Below are 21,999 nucleotides of genomic sequence, written 5' to 3'. Positions count from 1 at the left end.
AATGAATTAAAGCATAAGAAGTTTATGAATTGCACAAAGTGCACAATAATTTCCAATTAATGTCCAGTGTATATATTTTAAAGGAAAAAAAAGTACTTTAATTTCCACACAATTGAATACTAAACCTAAAATTACAAATACACAATGAAACAGTAACTTTCTTGTGGGCTTCAGACTACAGGCTTGAAACCTAAACTGAGAATCCCAGCTAAATCTTGCTTAAGTTTGCTCCAGTTTCTTAACAGAGCGTGCACCCCTAACTTCGGTTAGTGCTAGTTTGGGCTCATATTCCCTGAATAGTGGCCCACCACTCAGCAATTCCTGGGGGGTAGGGCCGACACCCATACACTAGAAATACAAAGCCCAGCTCTAACTGTTGCGACAGCCAACAGCCACTGAAGTCCTATATCAAATTCTGGTCTGTATGCTAAAAGGATCTCCTTGGGCATAAGTTGTATATCAAGTCCCAGACAGGACGTGATAAGTTGGGTCACCATTACCCAGGAATCCTGCAAGTCAGGACAAGTAAACATACGTAAGAAGTTGGCTGCTTGGCAGTCACACTTTGGACACAGACTTATTTAAGCTTGGATTACCATTACATTTTGAAATTTTCCGGTATGGATAATACAACATACAGATAGTTTTAACTTGCTGCAATTTTAATGTAATGGAGTGCACTGAACCATCGATAGTCTCCAAAGCATATTGAATTTCAGAGGGCAGGATCTCCCATGAAAGCATCCTACTCCAATTAACAGCAAGTTGGGAGGTATAACACCACCCCATGCTTACAAAACCCCTGACAGATTGAGCTGATAAACGAACTCCGAGGTCCCCTACGAAGAAGAAAGGATATCACAGCCTTCCTGATCAACTGGGGACCTACACCCTAACATGAAGAAGTCCCTAATCTGCTTGTACTTACACCTTTTTACAATATACTCAAACATATGCATCCTTGGTGACCTCAACATTTGGTTTGGCAAACCTAATATGCCACACTGCAGAACCATCCTCACACAACCTATGATAGCTTGTTCCCAATACCACACACAGATACCAATCTCCCCAAACCATATCTAGTCACTGCCTCTCAGCAAAAGACATTCAAAACTGACCCAAACTAAAATCATCCTACCCCTCAAACACATCGATCTTTGATCATGCTAAATTTGAAGGAACTAGAAAGTCTGCTTACCTCAAACACAGATCTGGTCACAATCAATTCTGTACACTATGGATGGCCCCGAAAAGATTTTCATCTCCTAATTTTGCTGGGAAAAAAAAAAAAAAAAAAAAAGCTATATATAAATAGATAACGCCTCTCATCAAAAAAAAAAAAAAAAAAAAGCTACACTTTAACGCAACTGTCTAACAAAAAAACCCTCAAGACAAGATATGCTGCTGAAAAACAATATACAAGTCTTCAAATCAAAAAGACAGAAAACAAAATCTATACTTTAACAAAATCCGTAATGCAAAGTGTGCTAAAAGAATTCTTGAAAATACAGACTTCCGTATTCCAAAATGCAAAGATGCTAACTGCAACACCTGTGGCCATACCAATCAGAATACATCAACAACTCTTTAACAGATGTTTTCCCAGAACTCAAAAAAAAAAATCAGTTATTGAAAAACCTACTCTGGAAATCAAGACAGACATCTACAGACCATTCCTGAGCAAACTTCTAGAAAGAGCAGCTTTCATCCAGAGATGTCACAATTCATTGAAGAGAACTCCATGCAATGACTTCCAAACTGTACTCCGACCATGAAGAGGCCCTCTATCAGCCCTTAACTCCATACCTAGGTGACTTTACAAACACAGTAAACCAGAACAAGGTTGCTGCACTTCTCTTGGACCTTTCTTCAGCATTTAAAACAATTGATCATGACATACTAGTTCAAAGACTTGAGGAAGCCAGAATACAGGGCACAGCTCTCGCTTGGACGCCACTGTACCTACACAGTAGAATATTAAACATACCACTTCTTTTGCTTCTAAACCATACAGCATTATAGCGGGGGTCCCTCAAGGCTCAACCATCTTCCCCCATACTGTTAAACATCTATATGAAACATCACCAGTTCTGATCAATGGTTTTGACTCCACCCGCTATAACTACTCAGATAATTCTGGAATTGGAAAACTCAAAGGACACTAGATCATCATTAATCCTAAACTGCCTCAGAGTAGTTGGTCAATGGATGACATGGAGCCACCTCAAACAGAACGCCAAGCAGAGCAACTATGGATTCACTACCCACACACATACGAGGCACTAACAACCATCTTAGCTTCAGAAGGCTACTCAAGAGCTGGCTGTTCCCCACGACAACTATACTCAACACAACAATAACTCAGAAGTGGCCAACCATGCTTCTCAAGGTATAGAGATAAAGTTGTTATACAAAGGTCATTGAACTATGCTTTCTGTCAAGCACATACATTCATAAGTAGACAAATTACACCATAAGAGACGTCTTTATTAGACAATGTCATAACTGCCACCTTTAGGTGCACACATAGGTGTCCCACACAATTACAAGATGAAGAGAAATTGCAAATTGAAACCCCTATTTAAGGGGCTTCTCAGAATTCCATTGTGCATTTTGAATATCCCAAAGATATTACAGGAGTAAACTAACCTAGGGAGGATTGTCACAATCACAAAAGTTATATCTACGTGTGCCAAGTAATTCATAAGAGGATTCCTATATTTGTTACCACAGTAAACATTTACAAAAAAAAGTAAGCTAATTGGATTTGAAATTAACATAAATATGGCATGATCATTGTCTAGCAAGACCCAAACATGTTAAGGAGACGAGACGGATACAATGACATGCACAACAATTTTCTTGAACACCACAGTTTTACTGTGGTCAGACCTAAAAAGGGAGCTGACAAACATAATAGCAATGGGTTTACTACAGAGTGTCCACAATATAAAACACATTCTTATCATATCTGTGTAATAATTGACTATGTAACTCCTCTGCCTATGGCTTTGGCAAGCAGTTCAGTGTCAAACATCTTTGTATCACAGAGTTCACAATGTGAAAACACAACACTATTGTATAGTCATGGCGTTACACTCACCATACGCTGCATCTCCCTATTAACTGTATTTGGCAAGGGGTCTACAATACTTAGAGTATAACAATCCCCCCTTAAGTGTTCACTGGCTTTAATATGAGCTTATCACAAGTACTTCAGGCCTAATGCCTTGTCACAATTTCTAAGAATAAACAGAGCTGAACTTCAGCATCAGACTAAATGTCTTCCCATGAACCAGTCAGGACTACTGGTTTGGTATCATAACTGGCTCAGGCCTACCAAGCTGAGCATAAGTACGCTTTTTTTTAATTTTATTTTTATATAGTTTAAGCACACAACCTATTGCCAATAAAATCCAATTTTGTGGGGCAGGGATAAATATGGGCAGAGCCATACCTATGCTCACAGTAGTGCTTCTTAAAGTGCTTTCTATTGATCAATTTGCCTCAGACGACAGCTGTACTATCGAGCCAGCTCTAATAAATCATTGTCAAAGACAATCAGCCTCATCTATGCGAGAGCTATTGGCCAGGTTTTAGAGCAGCAAATTTGCTGTGCAGCATGGCTAAGTTTGCTGGCCACACCACAATACTTTTTTTTTTCCTTATGGCAGGTGTTGTGGGTGGGCAACACGGGCAAAGGGACGGTGGGATGTAACACGCAACACAGACAACAGGAGGGACGGTGGTGCGAAACGGTGCATCATGGAAAACAAAAGGAAGGGTTGGAGGGAACTGGCCAGTTCAGAAAAAAGTGGTATGATGTGGCCAGAGTTGGTCACTTTAAAAAAAAAAAAAAAAAAAAAAAAAAAAACAGTGGGGGTGAGGGACAAGGTGAGGGTGGGAGGAAGAAAAGCAAAAAAACAAGGAAGGGAGAGGGATAGAAGCAACACAGACACCAATGTTGGGAAGAGAAAAGGCAACATGGACAACAGGTGGAGTGAGAAGGAATGTGGCAACACACACAAGGACAACAGGGGAAGATGAAATAGTACCTCAAAACACAGTGCAAGCAGCAGGGCAATAACTGGGGACGCCATCATTACTTGGCTCATGGTCCACACAAAGGTAAAGGAAGTGAAGCTGGCATGTGCTGGCCAATTAGGAGGCAGAAAATAAGAATGACAATGAAGCAAACGAATATTAAGCAACGGGTGGGCTCCAAGCCAAGTTGTATACTGTATCTCCTGCAAGCTCCAGACCATTTGTGCTGCCTTAAATGAACTAAAGGCAGGGAAGAAAATGCCTGGCAAAACTGTTGCTTGCACTTAAATGCATCTAACAGGAAATGCAACAATACATGGGTCATGCAGGGAGGTTTGCCAGGTAACCAGTAAAGGCTTGTCCAAGCTAATGGTAAAACCATGTAATTTGGGATAAGTGCTGCACAGCTGAGAACGCCTTAACCTAGATACAAAATTTACACTAGCCCTACCACATTCATTCTTCTTTGTCCTAGTGCTTGGTTTAGAGGGTAAGCGGGGTGAAGAAAGGCACCTTGATGTGGTCAATCACGTTTTGACCAATTTTCTTCAAATGGAGCATGAGTTACCTTTTCTTTAAGCAATCATGGTCATCACTATCTGATCAAACTAGCAGACACCGAATGCCAGAAACTACTGCTGTAGGAAAGAGGTTGGTGATGTGCAATTAGCTTTTTCAAGTTTTCACTAAATGCGGCCTTTAAAAAGGTACAGCAACAGTGTGATCACTTGCTACTCTGCATATTCCTTAATTTACACTGTGGAGGACCCCAGCACATACTAGGGAAGCAGTACATACTATATATTGTGGATGGAGCCACCGTGAAGCAAGATGGATTTATGTAAAGGAATCCATTTACAGAACACAATAAAAATATATATATATTTTTTAAATAGTTTAAAAAAAATAAAACTCCACAGCAGAGGACAACTTCACCCACATATTGGCGATTAAGAGCCTCCTTAAGATTTTGGCAGTCGGACAGTCAGATCACTAGGGTGGTGGCCTTTCGAATGGCACCAGGCCAGTGGTCCCAAGACTGCCTGATTAAGAGTTCCCCATGGGGCTGGAGTAACTGGCAGGGGGAAGCAGTACGATAGGAGCTACTGCAGGCCATGCATCCCTACTGGTCGGTGTCACAGGCGTATTATGCCCAAGCACCCAGAACCCTAAATGTTTGGGTGGCCCACATTGGTCCCCCCCCCTCATCTTCCATGGGACCGTAGCCCCTGGGGTCCCCTGTTTGGAGCCCCTTACCTGCCTGACCACCAAGCTTTCCATGGCAGTGGGATTACCATTGAAAGCTTGGCTGTCCTGCGGGTTGAAATGGCCAAGGTAGTCCCAATGCCAGGATCTCTAGCATTGGTCACCGCAGACCCCGCTGCACTGCCTATGGCAGTGCCAGGGGTCAGTTGACGGTCCAACGCCCAACTCATAACCTGGCGGTGTGACAGCCAAGGCTGCGGTTGTCAGACCGCCACCATGGCGGTCTGCAGACCACCAAACTTCTAATGAGGCCCCAAGTCCCCTAATAAGCACTTGGGTAGGCCCAGAGACCATCCACATAGACCAACCTTAAGCCTCTTAACTTGCATTATTCTGCCATAATACACTCACATCTCACGTTTAAGAGGGTTAGCCCCACTAAAATTAAAATGCTAGCCTATTCAAACTTTTCACTGGAATGCGTTGCACTAAAGATATTGGGGGCCACAACAAGATTATTTTTAAATTAGAGATAGTGTAAAATTTGGATATTACTCAGCATTTTAACTGATGTGTGACAATCTAAATACAACAAATAATGAACACTCTTATGACTGTGACAATCATAAAAAGACCATTTACGAAAGAAGTTTAAAACAAACACTGGCAATGCAATAGGGTTTGCATTTGACACTGCTTTCTGCTGTGCAGTTGGTGGTGGTGGTGGAGATGGGGATGGGGGGTGGGGGGGTCGAGCTCCAGTACAATGATTTATATGTTGTCACAGGTAACCATGCAGAAGTGCTAAACTCCCCCACCCCCCCCCACCTCACTCCTCCCCCAAAAATGTTAACTTAATGTAAGCAGTGGCAGGGTACAAGTCATCCTGTCAAAAGGATGATGGCGAAGCTATGCTACAGGTAATGGCCAAATATAAGAGGAAAGACAACCATCAAATTAGCACACAAATGAGACTGAAAGACAACCAGCAAAGGGTTCATCCAAAGGCCTCAAGGATGAGCTATTGGTCTTATACACATTATGTCATTCGACAACAGCAGCAAAATCAGTCTGTAGGTAAGACCTAAGAATGTAGGATATTGCATATGACTTTTTATGAAGTGCTTCAAAGCACCATCCAGGCTATGCAAGAATATATAAAAAGCATTTGTTTTTTTTACCCAAAGAAATAAAGAAAAAGCCATTCAACATCACATGTATCGCTATCACATATAAAAAGGACAATCAAGGTTAGAAGTTACACAAAACAATTGGAAGTTGCCTTGGTTAGGACATTAAAAGCGCAATTTCCACAGGCACTGAGAAAACAAATCATGTTAAAGAGGTGGTTGTTTAGTGTTGATAATCAGGTACAAATAAAGTCCACTTAGAACAGCTCTTTCTGAAATGGTCAAACTGACAACAGTGCACCCCCCCCCCCATCATGAAAGAATTTGGTTGCTGCGACTAATGCAGAGCCAACCAAATGTCTGAATGGCAATCTAAAGTGTGAGCACTGGGGACAAACATACAAATCAAGCAAATTTAACTTCATGAAGGAACAGGGCGAATTTTCCTTCTATTTTGTGTCCCCATAATGAACCGCATAGGGAAAAGCTTCAGTTATGTTCAGAACAGCAAGGATGAATATTTCAAAAAGGGGAAAGCATTCCCTCTTGAAAACAGTGTTTGAAAGAAGTAGCACATAGATTCACAGGATGGGATTTCAAGGCAGATTTAGGAATGTGTGCGAATCAACAAGCACCTTGCACTCAAATATCACACCCCTAATCAGAACATTTATGAAGCCTACAGGTCCTGGTAAGTCCAATGCAGTGTGGCTTTCAAACATCCAATTTTGTTTCCCAGAACACCCTGCAAATGTCAAGCATGAGAAAAATCATGGATTTTCCCCAAATTTCTCAGAGGGAAGCTTCTGGAATGTGTGGGAGCCACAAAGTTTCTACTACTCAGTGTTTCCACACTTCTCAAGATAAGAACAGACCAAAGCAGGGGCCATGCGAAGACCACATTGATTTCATATGGCCACAGTTCTCAGTCCTACTTGTCGGCCAATGCAGCTACACAATTGGTGTACCATTTTTTATTAGTAAGTGTGGAAAGAGAATAGTAGAGCCTCTGTACATATCAACTGATTTTCTCTACATTTTTGGCTTCTAAACATGACATTGTGCAAGAAAGAACACTTTGCAAAAGGCTCTTTGAATTGGTGAACTAAATTCAGAGTTGCACAAAAACCACAATTTCGAAACTCCTCAGTAAAACATTTATATCTATTTCTACACACATACATAGTCTGCAACGTTTGTTCTCAATTTAGACAAGCAGAGGCAGAAGCATAGGAACTACCTCCTGGGGCTCTTTTTAGCCCCAGGGACCACCACCTCCTGGGGGCCAGCTATGTTATTAAAAGTGGGAGGGACCCCCAGCCCACCACCCTCTCATCTCAGGCCATATATGGCTCCAGGGACAGCCACTTCCCTGGGGCCAGCACATGCATGATAGAGGGGGCTGCACGGCCCCCTCCTGAAGCCATTAATGGCCCTGGGGGCTGCGACCCACCAGGGCCGCTCATACCATCTCTCGAGGTGCCCTCCCACAGGAGATAACTGAGATGAGACAGCCAACGCCAAGCAAGCTCCACTCCTAGCAAGCAGGAGCTGTCAAACTGCTCCCACTTGCTGGAAGCAGAGTTTATCTATTTCCCTTCCCGCTGTCATGCGGGCAGGTTAACAGATGAGACTGCTCCCTCATGCAGGGAGCTACATATTCAGCAGCTCCCTGCGTGCAGGAGCAGTGCTGGCTCACGCAGGAAGCCAGCTGGGACCACAGGGCCTTTCAGGGTCCCCTTGAGCTCCACATTAAATCATACTGGGTGCCCTGGTTGGGCCCAGGGCACCCAGGCACTTGTGGCCCAGGAAGGAGGGGCATGTGCACCCCTCAGTTTAAGTGTTCGGCACTGGGGAGGGCAGGGGGGGTCCCGGAAGGGTCCGCACCTACCTCCGTACATATATATTTTTTCATTTGGCCCCAGGGAAGTGGTGGTCCCAAAGGCTTGGGGTTATGTCCCCAGAAAAGGGATTTCTCACTGCCCTCTTCTATTATTAAAATAAAGCCCTGGGTATGTGGGTATGTGGTGATCCAAAAGAGCCCTAGGAGAGCCCCCTCTTTTTAAAATACCCTCACGCCCCCAAGACCTGGCTCATCCAGGGGCTGAACTGAAAAGAGCAGGAGACCACGTTTTATTTATTTTTGCCTGGATTCGTGAATTCGCTGCAATTTCATGCCAACATTTTAACAAACTTTTTTTTTTTTTTTTTTTTTCACTGGTAGGGTATCAGGCAGACTCAAACACCCCTTCTCTTTCCCAAGGCCGTGCATGGCGTTAAGTGGGGGGTGTTTAATGGCTGTGTGTGGCACTGGGTGCTTGGAGGGGTAGGACGCAGGCCAGGCCCTGCAACTAACCCTTGTTATGCATGGCAAAAGGAAATGCAGAGTTGGCCTGTGGCCAACCCCCACCACGCACGGCAGAAGACCATGCATGGCCCTTGGACTGGTGCTCATATGGCGTTGGCCTCAGGGCAGGGAGACAAAAAAAAATGTTTTGCACTGGCAGAGTCCAAAGCACCAAGGCTAGTGGGGGTAGGGGTGGGGTTGTCATGGCCTCCTTTTCCTGCAGGGTTGGCCATTTAATGGGGCCGCAGGGTTAACGCAAAGTAATTGAAATGACAACGTAAAAAAAAAAAAAAAAAAAAAAAAAAAAAACACACAACACACTAAAAGCCAAAAGGTTATAGTTAGGTTCACATTTTACTTGCACAAAACCATAGAAATTCTGTAGTTACGGTTATCTCAAGTAATTAAAACTCATGCCCTTAAGGTACGCACTGCTAGTTAACCTATATATTACATTAAATCACTCATGACATCTTTCATAACATGACTGATCGTATCAACGTAACATTTGCAGTAAAAGTGAGGAGAAAACTGCAGGGCTGTGGCACAAGTTAGTTACTTGAGATAACCATAACTGCTGAATTTCTAAGGTTTTGTGCGAGTGAAATATAAACTATAACATCCCTAACAAATAAATAAATAAATAATATACATATACACACACACACACACACACACACACACACACACATCATTTGAGGAAGATTGGTCTACTTCCTACCACTAACACCGGCAGTCTGAGTGCACCGTGTTTGATTACCTTTTTGTGTGTGTGTACATACATACATACATACATACATACATATAGAAAATTTCACTTACCCAGTGTACATCTGTTCGTGGCTTGAGACGCTGCAGATTCACATGCTATGCATATCCCGCCATCTAGTGTTGGGCTCTGAGAGTTACAAGTTGTTTTTCTTCGAAGAAGTCTTTTCGAGTCACGAGATAGAGGGACTCCTCCCATTTCGGCTCCATTGCGCATGGGCGTCGACTTCATCATAGATTGTTTTCCCCGCAGAGGGTGAGGTAGGAGTTGTGTGTATAGTAATAGTGCCCATGCAATGGAGTAAGTATATATGTACATAGTGTGATTAAAAAGTGATATATTTACAAATTTATAAAATGTACAAGTTTATTTTTATTAACTTATAACGGCTACAGGCTCCCGGGGAGGTGGGAGGGCGCATGTGAATCAGCAGCATCTCATGCCACGAACAGATGTACACTGGGTAAGTGACATTTTCCGTTCAATGGCATGTGTAGCTGCAGATACACATGCTTTGCATAGACTAGTAAGCAGTTCTCCCCAAAAGCGGTTGTTTAGCCTGTAGGAGTTGAAGTTGTTTGAAATAATGTTCGTAGTACTGCCTGTCCTACTGTGGCTTGTTGTGTTGTTAACACATCCACACAGTAATGTTTAGTGAATGTATGAGGCGTAGACCATGTGGCTGCCTTACATATTTCTGTCATTGGTATATTCCCTAGAAAGGCCATTGTGGCGCCTTTCTTTCTAGTGGAGTGTGCCTTTGGTGTAATAGGCAGTTCTCTTTTTGCTTTAACACAACAGGTTTGAATACATTTAACTATCAATCTAGCAATGCCTTGTTTGGATATTGGATTCCCTGTATGAGGTTTTTGGAAAGCTACAAACAATTGTTGTGTTTTGCGAAATTGTTTGGTTCTATCAATGTAATACATTAGTGCTCTTTTAATGTCTAATGTATGTAATGCTCCTTCAGCTACAGAGTCTGGTTCTGGAAAAAACACTGGGAGTTCCACTGTTTGGTTTAAGTGGAACGGTGATATAACTTTTGGCAAAAATGTTGGATTTGTGCGTAAAACCACTTTATGCTTGTGTATTTGTATAAAGGGTTCCTGTATGGTAAAAGCTTGTATTTCCCTTACTCTTCTGAGAGATGATAGCTATCAGGAAGGCTACTTTCCAGGTTAAGTATTGCATTTCAAACGAGTGCATGGGTTCGAATGGCGGACCCATGAGTCGTGTTAATACAATATTGAGGTTCCACGAAGGAACTGGTGGTGTTCTTGGTGGAATTATCCTTTTTAGACCCTCCATAAATGCTTTTATGACTGGGATTCTAAATAGTGAAGTTGAATGTGTAATTTGCAGATAGGCAGAAATTGCTGTGAGATGTATTTTAATGGATGAAAAAGCTAACTTAGACTTTTGTAAGTAGCTTACAATGTTTTTTGCGGATGCATGTAATGGTTGAATTTGATTATTATGACAGTAATAAACACATTGTTTCCATTTATTTGCGTAGCAATGTCTTGTAGTAGGTTTTCTAGCCTGTTTGATGACCTCCATACATTCTTGTGTAAGGTCTAGATGTCCGAATTCCAAGACTTCAGGAGCCAGATTGCTAGATTGAGCGATGCTGGATTCAGGTGTCTGATCTGTTGTTTGTGTTGAGTTAACAGATCTGGTTTGTTTGGTAGTTTGATATGAGGCACTACTGACTGGTCTAGTAGTGTTGTGTACCAAGGTTGTCATGCCCAAGTTGGTGCTATTAGTATTAGTTTGAGTTTGTTTTGACTCAATTTGTTTACTAGATACGGAAGGAGTGGGAGAGGGGGGAAAAGCGTAAGCAAATATCCCTGACCAACTCATCCATTACACATTGCCCTTGGAGTGAGGCTGTGGGTACCTGGATGCGAAGTTTTGGCATTTTGCGTTTTCTTTTGTTGCGAATAGGTCTATTTGCGGTGTTCCCCATTTTTGGAAGTAGGTCTGTAGTATCTGGGGATGAATTTCCCATTCGTGGATTTGTTGGTGATCTCGACTGAGATTGTCTGCCAACTGGTTTTGAATTCCTGGGATGTATTGCGCTATTAGGCGAATGTGATTGTGAATTGCCCAATGCCAAATCTTCTGTGCTAAGAGAGACAGTTGTGATGAGTGTGTCCCTCCCTGTTTGTTTAAGTAATACATTGTTGTCATGTTGTCTGTTTTGACAAGAATGTGTTTGTGGGCTATTAGTGGTTGAAATGCTTTCAACGCTAGAAACACTGCTAGTAATTCTAGTTGATTTATATGAAGTTGTTTCTGCTGAGTGTCCCATTGTCCCTGGATGCTGTGTTGGTTGAGGTGTGCTCCCCACCCTACCATGGAAGCATCTGTTGTGATTACGTATTGAGGCACTGAGTCTTGGAAAGGCCGCCCTTGGTTTAAATTTACAGGATTCCACCATTGAAGCGAGGTGTGTGTTTGGCGGTCTATCAACACTAGATCTTGAAGTCGACCCCGTGCTTGTGTCCATTGTGTTGCTAGGCACTGTTGTAAGGGCCGCATGTGTAATCTTGCATTTGGGACAATGGCTATGCATGAGTACATCATGCCTAGTAGTTTCATCACTAATTTTACCTGATACTTTTGGTTTGGGTGCATGCTTTGTATTACGTTTTGAAATGCTTGTACCCTTTGTGGACTTGGAGTGGCAATCCCTTTTTTTGAGTAGATTGTTGCTCCTAAGTATTGTTGTATTTGACACGGCTGTAAGTGTGATTTTTGGTAAATTTAGTGAGAACCCTAGTTTGTGAAGGGTTTCTATGACTTTTTTTGTGTGTTGAAGACACTGTTTCAGAGTGCTGGTTTTGATTAACCAATCGTCTAGATACGGGAATATGTGTATATGCTGTCTTCTGATATGTGCAGCTACTACTGCAAGGCATTTTGTAAATACCCTTGGTGCTGTTGTTATCCCGAATGGTAACACTTTGAATTGGTAATGTACTCCTTGGATTACAAACCTTAAGTATTTTCTGTGGGAAGGATGTATAGGTATATGGAAGTAAGCATCTTTGAGGTCTAATGTTGACATGTAGTCTTGTTGTTTGAGTAACGGGATTACGTCTTGAAGTGTCACCATGTGAAAATGATCTGATGTAAAGATTTAGTGTTCTGAGATCTAAGATGGGTCTTAGAGTTTTGTCCTTTTTGGGTATTAGAAAATACAGGGAATAAACACCTGTTCCTTTCTGATTGTTGGGTACCAGTTCTATTGCGTCTTTTTGTAACAACGCTTGGACTTCTAGTTGTAATAGATCCAAGTGCTGTTTGGACATGTGTGTTCTTGGAGGCACATTTGGTGGTAATTGTAGGAATTCTATGCAATAACCATGTTGGATAATGGCTAGGACCCACGAGTGTTGTTATTTCTTCCCAGTTTTGGTAAAAATCTGTGAGTCTTCTCCCCCCCCCCCCCCCCCCACTGGTGTTGTGTTGGGGATTTAGGACACTGAAGTCACCGTTTAGTTTGAGGGGTCTTTGGGCTTTGGAACTTTCCTCAATTTTTTTAGGGAATTGTCCACCTCTGTATTGTCCCCGAAAGCCTCCTCGTTGATACTGGCCCCGGTATGTGGGTCTGGTTTGTGAGGTTGAGGGTTCTGTGCTTTGGGCCAGAAACCCCCCTCTAAATTGTGTCTTCCTAAATGTGCCTCTGCTCTGTGGGGAGTAGAGCGCGCCCATGGCCTTGGCCGTATCAGTGTCCTTCTTCAGCTTCTCTATAGCTGTGTCTACTTCCGGCCTAAACAACTGCTGTCCATTAAAAGGCATATTAAGCACAGCCTGTTGGATCTCGGGCTTAAACCCGGAGGTGCGTAGCCATGCGTGTCTCCGAAAAGTGACCGCTGTATTCACAGTTCTTGCAGCTGTGTCTGCTGCATCCATTGACGATCGTATCTGGTTGTTCGAGATACTTTGGCCCTCTTCCACCACTTGTTGTGCACGTTTTTGGAACTCTTTGGGCAGATGTTCTATGAAGTGCTGCATTTCATCCCAATGAGCTCTGTCACATCTTGACAATAAAGCCTGGGAATTGGCAATGCGCCATTGATTGGCCGCTTGTGCTGCAACTCTTTTCCCCGCTGCATCAAACTTCCGACTTTTTGTCGGGTGGTGGTGCATCCCCAGAGGTGTGTGAATTTGCCCTTTTACGTGCTGCGCCTACTACTGAGTCAGGAGTCAGTTGTTGTGTGATGTACACAGGGTCTGTAGGGGGGAGGCTTGTACTTTTTCTCCACCCTAGGTGTGATGGCTCTGCCTTTCACGGGTTCTTGAAATAACTTGTTTCGCGTGTTTCAACATCCCTGGTAACATTGGGAGACTTTGGTACTGACTGTGTCGACGACGAAGTATTAAATAAAAAGTCATCCTCGATGGGTTGTGCGTGCAGTGCCACATTGTGAAAAGCCGCTGCTCTGGACACCACTTGTGTGTAGGCAGTACTGTCTTCAGGTGGTGATGGTCTTGCTGGCTAGCAGTCTGGACTATTATCGGATACTGGCGCATCATATAGATCCCATGCATCTGGGTTGTCCTGGCTGACCCCTGTGTGCGTTGGTGATTGCATCATTGGGGGGGTTGCAATTGGTGACGGTTGCGGTGAGTCGTGTGGTGATGGTTGTGGCAAAGAGTGAGGTGGAGTTACTGCTTTAGCCGCTTTTGGTTGTTTTTCCTTGTCTTGGAAAGCAAGTTTCCTTTTCATCTTTATAGGAGGGAGAGTTCTTATTTTCCCTGTTTCCTTTTGAATATGGAGCCTTTTGTTTATAATCTGGCTCCCCTGCTTCTAGCTCTTGTCCAAATTTATGGCCTTGTAGTTGTTCTGAAAGGCCTTGTTCTTCGGAGTAGGAGCTTGTTTTCGGCTCCGAAGTTGGGTGTTTCGGTACCAAAACTTTTTCTACAGTCTTTTTCGGCTCCGAAGCCACTTTTTTCGGTTTCAGTGTGCCGATCTCTCGGTGCCGACTTATCTCGGAGCTGGTATCTGTGTCGAGTCTGGTCGGAGCCAGGTTCTCGGTGTCTAGTATGCTCTGTGCCGGGATCTCGACCGGAGTCGGATGACTTCGACACGTGTGTGCCCTTTTTCGGTGCCGATGGATGGTCACCGATTTTACGGGTTAAGCCATGGCCTGCCGGCGGTGGCGTCCCATGGGCCTTTATGATTTTGGCGTGAGTTTTGGCCGGGGCTGGTTTACTCATGGTTTTCGGCATCTGCTCCATTTCGGGCTCGTCAGAGTCAGAGTCAGAGTCAGCGATGGAGAAAGTCTACTCTTCCTGGACGTCGTGGTGTACTGACGGCGCTGATGCCATTTGAAGCCTTCGAGCTCTCCGGTCCTGTAGCGTTTTCTTCGACCGAAACGCCCGACAGGCCTCGCAGGTATCCTCTTTGTGTTCGGGGGACAAACACAAATTACAGACCAGATGTTGATCTGTGTAAGGATACTTGTTGTGGCATTCGGGGCAGAAGCGGAATGGGGTCCGTTCCATTAGTCTGAAGACGCACGCGGTCGGGCCGACCAGGCCCCGCCGGGGGGTAGAAGCCCCGAAGGGCTACCGGAGTTCTTCTTGATTCGGTGTCGATCTGCGTTAACTAACCCGATACCGAACGCAAACAATACCGTCAAATTTTTCCGAGATTTAACTAACTTTCCGAACCGAAACACGGAGCGAAGAGGAACACGCCCGAACCCGATGGCGGAAAGAAAACAATCTAGGATGGATTCGACGCCCATGCGCAATGGAGCCGAAATGGGAGAAGTCCCTCGATCTCGTGACTCGAAAAGACTTCTTCGAAGAAAAACAGCTTGTAACACTCCGAGCCCAACACTAGATGGCGGGATATGCATAGCATGTGTATCTGCAGCTACACATGCCATCGAACATATATATACACACACATACCTGATAAAACTGAAGTTTACGTATTTACCTTATGTAATTACTCTTGCTCTTAACTTGCACCCTTGCCTTGCACTGCTAGTTACCTATCATATTACATCACTTATGACATTTTCTATGACATCACTGACGTCAAACATTTGAAATTACAACATTGTGCATAGCAGGGATTTAAGTTCTAGTTACGTGAGGTATCTATAAGAGGATAATTTCAGTGTATTTATTTTGTTTTGATACTTTTAAACAATATTTTTTAGATTTACATTTTAACTTAACTAGACCCTTTAACTTTTTTTTTTTTTTTTTTTTAAGTGATTATAAATATGTAGATGTTTGCGCTCCACACACAAGAACACAATTCTATAATTTTCAATCGGAGTCTTAATCTACACCAACAGTTTAAGATGTAATAATTTAAATTATTTGATTTACATTTATTTTATGTGAATTAATGTAATTTTAATTGAAGCATTTCTGAAGCTTAAACGTCCCTTATTACCCATACACTATCTATTCCTTGGGTGGAGGGGGGAGGGAGGAATGGGGGGAAGCACGTTACAATCCCCCCCAAAAAAACTACTTTAATAAATCTCAATAAATTTCTCATTTCGAAATTACATTTTTATTTATACATTCCATATTACCTTAAGATATAAAATTAAATCATTTGCCTCAATTTCTTAAATTCATTTAGAATACCATTACAAGTCAAAGGCAACTTATATTATTATATGTACAAATAGATATATTCAAAATATATTTTTTTTAAATCTGAAACAGTTTTAGATGCAAAGTGCAATTATGGTTGGCACTAAAGCAAAACCCACTGAAATGTGCAACCCATACCTACATTTTGACTAGCTTTTTACGTGGATTTCTCATTTTTGTTTCTGAAAACTATGTTCAGGTATTATAACCAACACTACCATAATGTCACTTTGGCCTTGGTGCCCCACCCCTCCAAGTGAATGAGTTGTTTTCATTCTACAAAACATCTATGAGTGGGGTCAGTATATGTTCACCCTGGACCCTTATCCCAAATTTTCTTTTCAGTTTTTCCAAGATGGTGCTCAGTGCACATTCCTGGGTGATGTTGGCTGTAGAAAAATGCACCTAATGGCCAGCCAATCAAAATGTGGCAAGTTGGCAAATACACAGCTGTATTCATGAATCCACAATGCATTCAGCTGTTTCTGTATTAAAGAGCAAATAATTCTACTAAGATTTGAGTGGCCCATCTCGATGTGCAAAGAAAAACTTCCCTTAAATAAACCAAAGTGGATGTATGTTTTTTGCAAAGATTTGTGCAGATGTGCTGAACTACCCTGTAGTTAAGTCTTTGGAGAGTAAGAGGGAGAGGGAAAGTGGGGGGGTGGTTTGGGAGGAACAAAAAAAAAAAAAAAAAAAAAAAAAAAAACACCCTTTCCAATGGAAACCGACTTGTCAATAACTGCACTAGCGCCGTTAGTGTGTCTGACCTTAATAAGTAAGCTTATAAGGGGACGCAAATAGGTCAATGAACCTTTTGACTCGTTTAAAATGTTCTTACCAAAGCTCTAGTACATAATCAGTACACAATCAATAAAATCAATCAATGGAGTCAGTAAATGTCATGCACCATGGCCTTTCAGCCATGAATAACCACACCTTTAGTAAGTTTATTTCCCTTATAATAACAATGCTAAATTAATGTAGATTAATCTCAAAATCAAACGAAACACATAACTGGTTGTCCAAAACGACAGAAGAAACGCAATCTAATCAAAGCTTGAATCACAACACATTCTAAGGTTACGGTGCAGATCAATAGCAGAGTTAGTTGCAACGAAGTAATCACGTACATAGAATTCAGCAAGATAACGCGTCAACCATTTGTCCCTGTAATCCATTACCCATTATGTGAATACCCTCAACTAACCCAGATTAGCATCAGCATGTTGGGCTTCATGCAAAACAATTTAGAACACAAATTTAGGAAAAACATCTAGCTATGGATCTTGTCAAAACAGTGCAGTTGGTACCTAGAAAGAAAAGGCATAAAATGCATTACAGTCACAGCGTCCTATCTACCTATCCATGGTATGGGTCAGCAAGCAGAATCAGCCTTCGTCCTCAGGTCATTAAAATCGATCAGCAAAACATCAGGTTCTCAGAGAGTATGAGCCCAATGACAGAATCTCGAATCTCTTCTAAAGTCTCTTCTTCTCCCAATATCACAGCTCAAATCGGAATAAAGTCTAGAATGTATCTCTAGTCTGAATAATTCTCCTCTGTCACCTTGTTATATCAAAGTCACTTAAACTATCCCCTAATTCCCTATCAGTCAGTTAATCGTACGTTTATACACTACCCGATAATAATTCTATACCAAATCTATGAATTCTAATATTTCACTCTTCTCATGAAGTTGATTGGTCCACTTTACGATGTCCTCATCATCCGGCTTGTCAGGTAACAATATTTTTGCATCTTCAGGGGCAGAGTATTCCATAGAATGGCTTTACTTTTGGGGGCTGCATGATTTCTCAACTCCCCCCAATCCCCTCCGCCCCCCCACACACAAATATGATGGTGGGCCCTAGGGGGATGGTTCCCCCAGGGCCAAAATCTTGCAGCGGCTGGATTAACATATGGTAATTAAATGTTACTTTATGTTTGAAAAAAACTAGAAATTCACGGGGGAGGGACACACACACACACACACACACACACACACACACACAAAGGTTACAGGGACATTATAGCTCGTTTCAGATTTTACACACCTAAAACCATAGAAATTCAGCAGTTCTAATTATCACAAGAAACTAACTCGTGCCCCAAAGTAACTATAACTCACACCTGCTCCATGCACTGCTAATTACTCAAGACCTCATCGAGAAGATCACTGCAACATTTGCAATAAAAATTATTGATGAGAACTGTGTCTGGCGGGGCCACGGCGAGGAAAGCAGAAGAGCTTCTAGGGAAGTTATTTAAAAAAAAAAATAAAAAAAAAAAAGACAGACAGACAAAAACTGGTATAAAATGGACAGAGTCCAGGTGACTATGTCCAGCATGTTACAGGTGCACTGTCGGAGAAAAGATAAGCTACTGCATGAAATCCATAGTCCGTGTTCAGGCAGAGAAAAGCAGACCTATAGAATATGACTGAAAGCCAAACATGCTGCCAACAACTGGCTGGGTTCTATCCAATGCTTGTTAACGTTTCCCAAGAAGCTAATCAATCTACCATTATGAAGGCAGGTGCGGCTATCTACTGATTCAGGACAGAGCAACAGATCTCCTGGGATATTAAACCCGACAGACGAGACAGTCAAGACAAATGCTTGGAGCAGGTAAGAACATTGTTATTGTTAAGTGAAAAGTGAATTAATGAGTTTTTAAAACTATTCTCATGACACATTGAAGAAAAGGAGACTACACTATGGTAAGCGCCTGCACCAGGATGACATTGTGAATGTCCATCCTAGTGATGGAATCGGGCTCAAAAGGTTACAAACGCTCCTGTGCCCCTTCTTCCAAAGAAGGGGCACACTGCATTGTCCTGCAGCATAATAGCATAATTTAGGTGGTTGCAGTTAATGTTCCACTTGTTTAAGCCACAGCTATCACGCCAGCGCTATGGAGAAACGTTCATGATAAGTTCCCTGTTCTGTGACCGGATGTGCAAGCGCAATTGGTACCCGGTAAAATGCACCTACAACAGGACCAACAGAGTGGCGGACATGGCCGAACCAGAATGCAAGCCAGGACGTCTTCACACTGCAAGAAAGCAAAATTTAGCCAACTTGTACAGATGGTTTACTGTTAGTAAAGGACATCCTCAGAATTCCTACTCTGTACATTTGAACAGGAAAAGAGTGCAGTGTGGACAGTAACACCCATGTAAAGTTTAGGAGATCTTTACAAACTATTTTTCTAGTCCCATTAGAATCTGTGTGTTCTTGGGAACTCTGAGATTAGCATTATATAACATTGTAATGACAGATTCAAAATCCACTAGTTGCACCTTTTCTACGAGGGGACGTTTTTGAAATCTGAAGGCAGGGCAGTCTGTTTGATGAGCAGTGTCGCATACCAGTGGTCTCATGCCAACGGGTTTAGTCTATTAACGGAGTTATAGTTGATTCTCTCGCGTTACCCTATGAAAGGCCTACGGGATCATCAGGGATCAGCTATGACTAGAATGAAAACCAAGACTTCGAGAGGGCCAAAAGGGGTAAGACACTTGAAAGCTGCACTAATAAGACTCGAAATGGAACATACGAGTGAAACACAGGAAGCCAGTGGAGGCAAAAGAGGAAAGCAATCAGAATTTGCTCTCCTAGTGGCAAGAACTTGGCATCTGGCTGTTATCTTGGTCTATTACTGAGGCCATAGAGGCAGGAAGCCCCATGCCAAGGGCACATACTGTAAGAAAAGTGCAACTGATAAAGGGTCTAAACGGACAATGGAATTGCATTGGTATTTGCAAACTAACAATCGTTGCATTAACCAGTGGTTAGGAGAGACCCGAAATTTATGAGATTTTAAGGAAAGGGAAAAAAAAAAAAATACCTTGAATTAAGCAGGAAGAGTTGCTGAGAAGGAAGATATTCTAGGGGGAGGACAAGGAGCGCAGCACTGATGTTTCCATCTGCAAAGACACCCACTTAACCACCAAGTGTTCAAGCGTGCGAAATATAAGGCGTCAAATCACACTCGTTTGAAATGTGCAGTGGTATGCAGGTTAATGTATCTTAATGTACAAAAGGATTGTTGAGGAACTGCAGGACAAAAACGGAACACAGGGGGGTGCCAATAAAGTTGCTTGAAACAAAAACAAAAATTATTGCAGATTAAGGCTTTTTACTGGAAACAGTAGTTTTAAATAAAAAAATGAATATTACTTTTTTCACACTTATAACGCTTTGCCAGTACTGCATATTACCAAATGCCAGGTTACATTGTTTTTTTTTTTCTCTCAACATATAAAAACACACACACACACCTACTTGATTTTTCCAGTGTAATTTTCTAATTTATGAAGATATGCCTCTGAAGCAGCGTTTTAAAGTTCATAGTCGGACCTAGGTTTAAAAGCAATGCTCACATTTCAATTTTTCACATTCAAATAATTGTGAAAAACTTTTCACCTTGACACCCGAAAGCCAACAGTTTCCAGCCATCTGATGAAGACTGTACCAGTCCTATTCCAATTCTTCAGACTAACATCTCAATGTTATCTAATGACCAGGGCACCGAGTGCAATCCCATCTTTCACTAGTTCCCTCTTATAGTCTATAAACAAGGGATATTTACCAATATTAACATCCTAAGCAACATTACAATTAAGCATACCACCAGACACTAAGTAATGCATCTGTGCTTGTAGCTCAGCAAATTTAAAATGGCAGTTTAGTTGCAGCTGCGTCTCTTTGTTCATTCTGGGAAGATAAAGAATAAGAAAAAACGCGCGCGCGCATTCGCAAAGCCAATAAGTCTAGCCTTTGCAAGGCTGCAATTTTACTTTTTCTTACATGAGCAATATGCATCAAAAACGTCCATAGTAGTAACAAGTAAAAAGGTGGACATCTAAAAGGCGAAGTGCCTAGATTTACAGAAAATAAAACGAAATAATGCAGATATTGGCCTACCAGCAGGATACACAATAGCCTAATTTGATTTATAGTCAAATGATCACAAACAAAAACCAGTCTCTCACTGAGAGTAGGGCAAAGGGCTGACCCACTGCCACGTGATGGGGGCTGTGGTGGGCAGACGCAAGTGTTAGAGATACCTTAAGAACAGTTTATGGAGAAAGCGGTCAAAAAAGCCCTGTAGGCAAGTTCTTACTATGGATTATTTGGATAACACGAGGCTGGCAATATTAAAACAAAAAACAAAAACTAGCAGACTTAAAAGTTGAGTCAAATCACACAATAAAATGTGCAGATAAGGAGGGGGGGAGCAGGTTCAGAAGAGATGGCTTGCTAATACACAAAAAGTGTCCCCAATTATTGCTTGGGGTGTCTTGGCCACTTAAGCAGAAGACTGAGAGATCCCAGTCCCAATTAGCAACTGAAGTTGCATTTGAATCCACAAATCAACCGGAATTTAAAGACTCTACAAATATATAAACCAATTAATAGTACTCTACAATTCAGAGTATTCATCACGTGGGACAAATCCGCTCTTAAGTGTGGGCTGAAACAAAAGTGTTCCCGTGGGTGATGGAATTTCCAATAAAGGCTTGCTACTGTGTGGGTTGGGCAGGAGAGGAACAGTCTTTACTATGCAGGTGTTTGATTACCACACATGGTATAAGCATACGTAAGTTACGCATATACATTTCAAACAATGTTAAGACTAAATTTAGGGTTCAGAGTTCGGCAGAGGTAAAGGGTGGTATGGATAGTTTCCATATTATGGGATGGGCAGGGGTAAAGGGAGGCATAGAGATGTATGCGTAATTTAGATTTTAGCGGCGGGTAGTGGTAAAGGAAGGTTTGGATATTAAGATAAGCCTCCTCCCCAACATAAAAATGTTTTTTTTTTTTTTTTTTTTTTTTTTTTAATATTACCTT

General features: G+C 42.2%; 1 protein-coding gene across 6 annotated transcripts in view; it reads right to left on the bottom strand.

The window, feature by feature from the left end:
• Positions 1-21,999, bottom strand: part of GRB10 (growth factor receptor bound protein 10) — a 573,160-nt gene that overhangs the window by 499,671 nt on the left and 51,490 nt on the right. The window contains exon 2 of one of the 6 annotated variants that reach the window (XM_069216783.1): positions 1,202-1,277. The exons of the other annotated variants lie outside the window; for them this stretch is intronic. The gene's annotated coding sequence lies outside the window, so the exon portion shown is untranslated. The remainder of the gene's footprint in view (positions 1-1,201; positions 1,278-21,999) is intronic. 6 annotated transcript variants of the gene reach the window in all.

Source organism: Pleurodeles waltl, chromosome 2_1 (assembly GCF_031143425.1).
Source record: "Pleurodeles waltl isolate 20211129_DDA chromosome 2_1, aPleWal1.hap1.20221129, whole genome shotgun sequence".
Taxonomy (NCBI): Eukaryota; Metazoa; Chordata; class Amphibia; order Caudata; family Salamandridae; genus Pleurodeles; species Pleurodeles waltl.
The sequence above is the reverse complement of the archived record's forward strand: the minus strand, read 5'-3'. Positions and strand labels throughout refer to the sequence as shown.